Raw genomic sequence first — 9,845 nt, forward strand, 5'->3', positions numbered from 1 at the left:
TACTTCATTCATTTTTTTGTTCATTCAGAAAATATTTATTGACCCCCCAGAATGTGCCAGACATTGGGAACAGTAGGGTGATTGGAGGTGTGGATTCTGCACGTAAGGTGACTATGGTCTACAGGGCAGGCACTTGGGCCGGCAATGGCCGTGAAATAGTGATTCTTCTGAGGTAGCAGGATCCCATTTACCTGGAGAGCTTGGTAAACCCCCATTGCTGGTCCCGCTGGGGTGGAGCCAGAGAACGTGAATTCTAACGAGTCCCAGGTGACTTTGTTACCCAGGGAGCCAACTCTGAGGATGACGGCGAAGGAGTGAGCTGTGATAAGGCCAGTTGCTATGGGAATGGAACCGTAAGCCACCCTGAAGGATGTGTGAGTTCAGCGAGATGAACTGGGGAGGAGACCTTGGGGCCAAGGAAGGATGGCTCTAGACACAGTCCTAGAAGTGAGAACCAATAAGGCAGAGCAAACATTTTTGAACAGAAAGCTGTTACTTGTGACGGTGCTCTTGTCACAGTACGGATTTTCAGCTCAGGAACTAGAAAGCTGGGTTTTGTGGGCGTGAAAACACATACAGGAATATTTGGAGTTTATTTGTTTCGCAGTGAGTTTATCTGCCTGCCTTTCCAACTGGACTGAGCATAGAAGTTGGGTGGGGTTTAGTATTTCATGCCATCCCTCAGGCCAATGCTGCCACAGGGAGGGGTCCTCTCCCCTGGACAGCGCCAGAGGCGTACTGATCACATTTTTTCTTTACATTTTTGTTTTCTAGTCTCCATACCCAATGCTTTTTATATTCAGGTTGCAACTTTGAAAATACTAACACAGTCATGGTTTCCTGAAAATATATTAATCCCTCCTCTTCCCATCATACTCACTTTATGGGAGTCTTGTCCACAGAGTTTCATAAGTTGAAAAGGATGCCAAAATCATAGACACAGTGAGCTAAATCTTAGATATGTTGACTTTTAAACATGGAGTCTTCAGAAGTGACTCAGTGATCTCTGATCATCTCATCCAATATCCTCCAAACAACATCTGCTAAACGGTCTGGTAAGGTTCACTAATTTGACTCAGAGCACACAGCTAGGTATGAGAAGACCTAATCTGGTAGGGGATATTAATCCAGGTCTTCTCAAGCCCAGTGAAGGAATCTCATTTCTCTTTGTCAACTTGCTCATATCGGGTGATAAAATTTGTTAAGATATGTTAATTACTACTGGCTACTAACTCTTAAAAAAAACTCTGCAGTTTCTAAAAAGGGCTGGATCTGCTGCTTTCTCCCCTTCTGTTAAGGCCCCTGGCATGTGCACTGAGATGTGTACATGTAGGTGAAGCAGAAGTCCCATCACTCCTGGAGAAGACAACTCACAGACAAATCCATTCTCTGGAATGTCTGCTCCCTGGAGCGTGCTATACAGATGGTGAGGTTTAATACTCTGTTCCTTCCTTGGACACTTAATCTTCATTGACCTCCTTCTTGTTAGAATGTAGAGCTTCTGAAAACTCCCATATGTTGTTCCCCATTCCAACTACTTTAGAACTGCCTTGCAATTCTCCAAAAGGTTACTTTTGTAATATTTTGGTTATGAAAGCATTCTTTTAAATGACTGCAGTTAAGAAGAACTTAAAGTGTCAAAATAATAACACTTTGTAATTATTATTACTTTTATTTTTTTGCAGTACGCAGTCCTCTCACTGTTGTGGCCTCTCCCGTTGCGGAGCACAGGCTCCGGATGCGCAGGCTCAGCGGCCATGGCTCACGGGCCCAGCCACTCCGCGGCATGTGGGATCTTCCCGGACCGGGACATGAACCCGTGTCCCCTGCATCGGCAGGCGGACTCTCAACCACTGCGCCACCAGGGAAGCCCACTTTGTAATTATTAAGAGTTTTTCCTCCCCAGTGATCATGGTGCTTTCCAACGTGCTCTCAAGGACCCACAGAACCACCCAGCTGAACTTGAATTTCAGTTTACCTGTCTGAAAGGGAATCCCTTACCCATAATCAGACCATATTTTGCTTCTTCACTCTTAACTTGAAAGTGAAGCATTTCTGTTAAATCTATCCTGGCATTTTTTTCATAGGAATATTCAAATCTGGTACTTTTGAAAATCGGGTATGTTGCTTTGTAACTTCCAATCACGTGCTCTGCTTTTGAAATTCAATAATCGAAACATTTCCCCTTTCCTCTGTGACTATCTTGTTCTCCCAAGCATTATGTGAATTTCTTAAAATACACTTCCTTCAGATGGATCTCATAAAAATGCTCTACCCTTGTGTTGTAAAACAATGTGGTTTCAGACAGTGGAAAAGGCACTGAGAGAACAAAGCCCTTCGCTTCATTAAACAGTCTGAAGGGCCCATCTAAAGGGCAAAGCCTTGAACGGTTAGGTTATCGCAATGCAAACCTCAGTCCCGAGGACCCCACTTCAGCCAGGGGACCCCCTTGGTGCCTGTGTGTGGGTGATACAGAGCCACAAAAGCTCCGGCCCATTCTAAGAGGAAGACGGGCCTCTTTGTGAAAACAGAGTTTAGCATGTGCTCAAAGCACAGCAGAATTGAGGAAATAATTGACTCCAGTGTTATTTCAAACTCAGGGGATAAAAATCACTTCCAGACTGGTTTTGAGAGTAGACGCATCAGGTAATTAATCAGTACGTATACCACAGTCCTGAAGGGAATCTGCCCGACTTTGATTCTAGATACAAGTACAGATACGGATAACGGCATGGGTCTTTGAAAAAGCTCCATGTGTTTTATTTACTCTTGCCTATACGTGCCTTTGAATAAGCAGCATGTATTTTATTCTTGGCTATTTCCTTGTTATTAATAACATAAATTGTAAGGTGACCAAAGACAGACTAATACTCATTAATAGTAAATCCTGCTCAGAAAATACATTTTGGTAAGTATTATGAGCTTTTAGAATTCTACTGCTCCGAGCTTGCAGTAAAAGAGATAAGAGGAAATCTTTATTGCTCACCCTCGCAGGTAGGCATTTGACTAGTTCTTTGCCAAGTTAGCATACATCATAAAACCTTTTGATCTTCCCTCAGCACGACAGAAAGAAAGTGAATTACAAATATTTATGCAGAGTCTAATGTCCCAGGAAGAATGGTGGTAAAATGTGGAGACCTACAGAACAAATAGTAAAATAATAGGAATGTTTTGAATAGGAAGGCTTGCTACCCATCTCAGCATTGTCAGATTTCTATAGCAAAAAATATCCATGCTGGGAAAATGGTTTGATTATATAAGTAATGATTCTCTTACTCATGGGGAAGTTATTCTGTCCTTGATAACGATCATCAGTTTAATTAATAATTACAACATTTAGGGCTTCCCTGGTGGCGCAGTGGTTGAGAGTCTGCCTGCCAATGCGGGGAACGTGGGTTTGTGTCCCGGCCTGGGAAGATCCCACATGCCGCGGAGCGGCTGGGCCCATGAGCCATGGCCACTGAGCCTGCACGTCCAGAGCCTGTGCTCCGCAACAGGAGAGGCCACAACAGCGAGAGGACTGCGTACCACAAAAAAAAAAAAAAAAAAAAATTACAACATTTAAAATTATGTTTTAGAATGTTTCCCTTTGTTTATACAACGATTAGAGGAAGACTGTGTGAGTTTCATTCTTAACAGATCCTTCTGATTATTCCATGTTTGGGGGACGTGGCAGAAGTCACAGGCTAAGTCTTCTCCCAATGGTGCTTTGCTGTCTGGATATAGAATACTGCATCTGAGGGCAACATGAAGTTGTTTCTGAGTCTTGCTTCTACATATACATTTTCAAAAGAATAAAACATCTTTATGTTATTTTTTCTGGTGGGGAAAATTGTGGCAAAAGTAGGTGATACACAGATTGAAACACAAGAAAATAAGCAAGTGTTATTTGTTTGTTTGATGTTAAAAAAGAAAAACAGTGACACTGCAAAACATTCTACTTAGTGCTAAAAACTTCAGGGTACCCACCTGAACACATCCAATTCTTTCATTCTTAAAGCTCTCCTTATCCCTTTATATTATCCCCACTTGAGATGCTCTATACAGCTGAGAGCAAATTGAACTGAAATGGAATTCTTAGTAGGCATAATTTTCTCCACCTTTATAAAGAATTCTAGGCCAGAATCTGATGAGCTGATCTTATTGCTTCTGCAACAGTTAGGTAAGCTTAGAACTGATCCACCCACTGCTAGAATAGACACGGCTTGAAAAAAGTCACGCCTTAGCCTGTATCAAATGCACTTACCCCGTTTACATATATTTCTGTTTTCTTTAAGTCAAAATCCAATTTACAGAAAACATCATTTTCAGTCTTATCTGTGGTATTAGGAAGATTTAAGCTTGTTTCAAATCCTGTCATTGACCCAAACATCTGTCATGGGTTTGGGGCTCCCTCCCCAGACCTTTACGTGGCGTTTATTCACTCCGAAGGTCTGTGTGATGCTTGTGGGAGCAGGGACACAGCTTCCGGCGTCATCTCACTTTGGTTGTTTAGCCATTCAAGGACTGCTTCCCCAACACCCTGGCATCTAATCCCCTGTGAGCCCGGAAGCCTGGCCGGGCTGGGGCTCATCCAGGCCACATATCTGTTTCTCCCAGGGTCTACCATATTGGTCACCTTGCTCATGTTGGTCATTCTGTGTAGAATGAGCTGGGAAGAGATAGAAACGACATTGAAATTCCTGAGCACAAGTGTAAAGAGGTCACGATGAGGCAGTTTATCAGCAGGGTGTCGGGCACAGAGCTGGAGACAAATAAATGCTTGCTGAATGGAATTGGCTGACTACGTTGCCATTTTGAAGTTTCATTTAGCTTGTAACTTCATGCTTTTCATTGGGCAGGACTCTGTGATTTGACCCCTTTTTTCTTTTTCTCTGAGTTGTTGTGAAATCAATCAAAGTGTCAGCTTTGGTTTACTTTACCCAATAACTTAAAAAAAAATCAATCAAACAATCAATCAATCAATCAACCAATCCTGGCTCAGAGAGAATGAATGATCTATGACTTATCTCAACATATATTCCTAAGAAAACTAAATTTGAAGTGAACAAGGGTAGAGAAGATCCCTTAGATTACTTCAATAGACTTTTACTTTTTTTTCCCGGGTTCAGCAGCTGATTACCATTCATTCCGCCTGTTTTCTTTGAGGCCAAAAGGGAATTCTACTTACTTCACTGTTTCATTGCAATGCATTTAATTTTTCTATTTCATTAACAAAATGGCAATAAAATCGACACCACATGTGTGCAGCCAGGCCGAGACCGAGTCTGAGGTGTTTGATAGTTTTGTGTCGCTGAATGAAATACGTTTGACAAAATCCTCCTTATGATATATTACGCTTAGACTTGCTGCCATGTATTTCCTCATCAGTAAAACATGATTTACGTTGTATTCATCATCGAAATAAAACCCTGAGCAAATCCCCCTCACTGTAGATCTAGATCTTTCACCTTATTAATGATCTTTTATGGCTGTGAACAGCAATTGCTAATAACCACTGTATGTAGATTATAATGCAGTAATAAATAATTATCTCCTGAGGTTATGTACGTGGTGATTTCCTCCCCACTTGAAATTACATGAGGATAAATGTAAGGGTGCACAGAGACAGGATTTCCAGCACTTACATCTAGACAGTTGGGTGATTCTATCAAACGAAACATGCTATTTAAATACCAGAAGGCTGCAAAGCCTTTTACTACCCACTCCAGACCATCCTGGAGTATCATACAGCCCATCTTTCTTCCCCTCCTCCACGGGACCATCTCCAAGCTGCTAGTTCTCACATTCCTTTACTCAACCGTATTACTTGCTATTTCCAGCGTAGTTTTACCTGTAATCCTAGCTGCCCCTGTGCCTTGCGTGAGCTTAATGAGCTCCTGGTCAACTCCAGTGAAACACTTCTTCTCGGAAGCCTTCCCTAGGTCCTATAAACAAAACTGAGCCTTCCTTCTTGTGAACTCCCGTAGTGTGATATATATATATTTACAAAAACTATATATATTTATATAAGATCTTAGCACATTCAATAATGTTTACTTACACGCCTCATTCCTCAAAGGCAGACATTTGTCAAGTTAATCTTTGCACCCAGCAGTGTCAAGCATGGGGGCACGCAAGAGGTAGTTTGATGTATGAATGAATGAAATGTAGTAATTGTAAACATATCTGAAGCGACGAAGGTAGGAATATTGGCGTTCGTTTCTAAGAGTGTTGCTGGGTTTTAACACCCTTAGACGTGCCAGCTGTTCGATCGCTGCTGGCCACCTAATACAGCTAGAGCTGTGGATCAGGGAGAGTTCTCTTTTGTATTTCTTGCCTCTTTTCTGTCTTCCACACAAGACTGGGGGTTCCTCGAGGGTAGAGCCTTTGACTTAGGCCTCCCCGTTTCCCCAGCCTACACTGGCCACGGCACTGGGCAAGTGCCCAGTAAAAACGTGTTGAATGAATGACAGCTAGTCCTGATTTACGGCTGATTCGACGTGTACTTCACAAACGCCTTCTATCCATTTAAGTATTTCAAAGATTTCAGTAATAATGGCAGAAGAGATACTTTCCTCATCAGACCTTCCAGATCAGACTTTCAGGAAGCCTGTGGCCATCCAGGTGGTCTTCTTCTCACAGGGCACAACACAAGACCCAATATATACCCATTAGGTAAAAATATTGAGTCATCTCATATTTACATAAAATACAAACAAAATAATTTGTTAACAACTGCTAGCATTCCCAACAGACTTGCAGGTACTTGAGGTACAAGAAAACTAAAGCCATAATTTTTGCCAGCCCCCTCACAGGAAATACCCTTTATGGAATCTCTCAAAAATATGGATTGCTTTAGCCATTTATAGTATAAAAATCATAGAATTAGAAAGATCTGAGAAGTGCTTGGAAAATGGTATTATTCTGATGCTCAAACTAAAAATTTTAATTTATGAACCTTTTGCCACCTATCAGGAAATAGCTTGAAGGATTTCACATGAAATCTCCACGATATTTGATCCACGTGACTATTTATTTGAGTATCATGTGGACGTGACTAAATTCTAATTTTAGGTTTACCAACTTCAGACAGATTTTAATCTTTCTTTTACCTCTGAGGAAATAATACCGTGGATGTTTATTGACTGACATGAATACACTAAAAACAACGAAATCCTTGTTCTTGATTTGATAGATGATATGATGCACTTGGACTTCTTTTGAAACATTCATGGTAACTTAAGTCTGGACAGAGGGAAAATGTGAAAGTTTCGGAAATAGAGCTGATTTTTGAAAATACGCACCAAAATTAACTATTGTGGAGACAACGTTTAAAGGCTACATCTCAGTCCGTCTTGGCTAAGTTCCGCCCAGTGGTAGATGGTCCACAGCCTGGAGGTCCGGTCCTCGACGGGTGGGGTGCAGAGTTAGTCTCTGCCCGTGAGCACCCGGCCCGGAGCTCGGGCAGAGCCCCTGTGTGCTCCCTGTTCATCAGGCTATAACCTTGCTCCTCCACTGCGCTGTGTTTGTTTAGTCTGCGGCCGAGTGTCTGTCGTGGCTTCCTGGCTTATACCGCTATTCTCTTCTGAAGATGGAATCCTGCCCTGGATTCCTGCTGACATGGGTTGAGCTGGCCAAGAACTTCTCAGGGACTCTGGGTTGTTGCCCATCTCCCCGGCTACTCACTGCCTCAAACCACGTGGTTGTGTCTGGAAGAAAGATCCTGAAGAAGAGTGATTGTGTCGAGTTCATCGTCGTCTTCCCCGTGCCAAACATTTCACCTACTACCGAGTAGATGACAATTATCTGGTCAGTGGATGAAGCAGTACAGCAAGTCTCTCTCTCCCCTCCCCAAATAAAGACCCCACCTCCCTTGTATACTTCTTCCCTTTACCGTCAGCTTTCTCTGAGGTGTCGTCCTCACCAACTCTCTCCCCTTCCACGTTGCAAAAGTCCTAAGTCTCCTAGAAGTCTTATGCTTAAGATTCCTCCTAGGGTGCCCATCTGCCAGACAGTCTTCTCATATAGGGAGAAATACAGATGGAAATCTCTCTTGGGTCGTAACTTAGGAAATTGCCCTTTGGACTGTTAGTCACCCACGTTCAGTCTCAGTCATGACCCCTAACGCACTTAGTTTATTCCTAAATCCCAAGCACCCCAGCCTCACCCTCCTGGGATGACAGACAGTTATTCCTGGACCTGGATCTGCCTTGAATGAGGATGGAGATGCAAACCAGAGTTTCCACAGTGGTTTTCAGGCTTCATAGGGCTTTCTGGAGAAGCGAATATTTCTCCCAAGTAAGGAGAAACATTCATTATCACAGAAGGGCTCAACGATATTCTACCCACTCTGTGATAATTAATGAACCTTTGTAGGCTCAATTCTCCTCATCAGAAATGTAGGTATTACAGAGTTCATCTGAAACGTTTGGAATTGATATCTAATAAAGTATTAAGAAAAATCTCTGTAAATATTATTCAAATTAGGCAGATAATAGCAAAAGGTCTACATGGGAAGGAGTTTACAAAATTCATTAATTTCGGTACAGATTATATTAAATATGGGACCCAAAATATTCTGATAAAAATCTCTAAAGATTTAGCTTGTAGGATGAAATGATCTCAGTGCAATTGAAATAGTTTTAACCAATAATTTTCTGAGACTTTGAAAATTTCATTTAAGTGCTTGACACTTAGGAAAAAGAGTTCACAATATGCGTTACTCTCATATTGACTTAATAATGGGGTAGAATCCTTTTTCCTTATCTGTTAGAAATTTTGAAAGAAAAGTCCTTTTTCTTCATACAATAGTAAAGAAAATTATTGAACATTATAAAAAAATTTCCTGCTGTCTTCCTCTTTAGCATAAAGGCTCCTAGAATGAAAAAATAAAATAAAATCAACGTTGTATTGATTCACTACTAGTTAAGCTGACATATAAGTAAGTTCTGGCTCTTGCTGGTATATTCCCTCGCATGAGGAAATGGACCATCTCGTGGCTACAACTTGACCCTTTAATTTGTCTGGTGGACGAAAACTTTTGGTTGATTTAGACCAGTACTTAGTAGAGTGTTTGACCCCATATTTTTGAAAACTGAAGTCTACATTCCAAGAGGATTGGGAGGTGAGGGGAGAGGGTATCGTGTTCCAGGCACCAGGCTGCTCTGTGTATAAATCAGTCTCATTTTGGTTTTTAAACCATCCTGAAGATGGATATTAATTTCCTCATTTTACAAATGACAAACTGAATCTCAAAGAGCTTAAACAACTATAACAAGAAGACCTAAGTAGTTAGGACGTATCCAAGTGTGGAGCAGAAGCCAGACCTGTCTGTCGCTGCACTTCCCACCTATCCATTTCTTAACCCCACAATATAATCCTAAAATCCTAAAATTTCTGCTCATACTTTTTCACTGAAATAGCATCACCAAAGACATCAACGTCCCTTGAGCTCCCCAGCAATTGGTCCCCTGTCAGCTTTTGTTCCCATGGTTGCCAAGCAGCAGGCATCCCAGTGACCAAATGCTCCTTCTTCAACTCCTCTGTCTTTAGCTCCTCGGAAAATGTTTCCATCCTATTATCTTCTTGTTGGGTCACACCTACGGTGACTTCCACATTCTCCTATTTCCTAAAATGGGCCTGTTTGAGAACTTAACACTGAAATCCATTCTCTTTCCTTCTAATTTCTCCCTTGACAGTTCAGTCTCATAGAATCAGTCATCAAGTTTGTATTGATAATTCCATAATATCAACTTGTAATTTATTCACTTCTAGACAGCTCCACCTGGATGCCCTCCTCTCATGTCTGCCCTATGTCTTGATTAGTTGATACAACAATTTTTTGTAATGTTTTGAACTTAAAT

This window comes from Tursiops truncatus, chromosome 18 (genome assembly GCF_011762595.2).
Source record: "Tursiops truncatus isolate mTurTru1 chromosome 18, mTurTru1.mat.Y, whole genome shotgun sequence".
In the NCBI taxonomy this organism is placed as follows: domain Eukaryota; kingdom Metazoa; phylum Chordata; class Mammalia; order Artiodactyla; family Delphinidae; genus Tursiops; species Tursiops truncatus.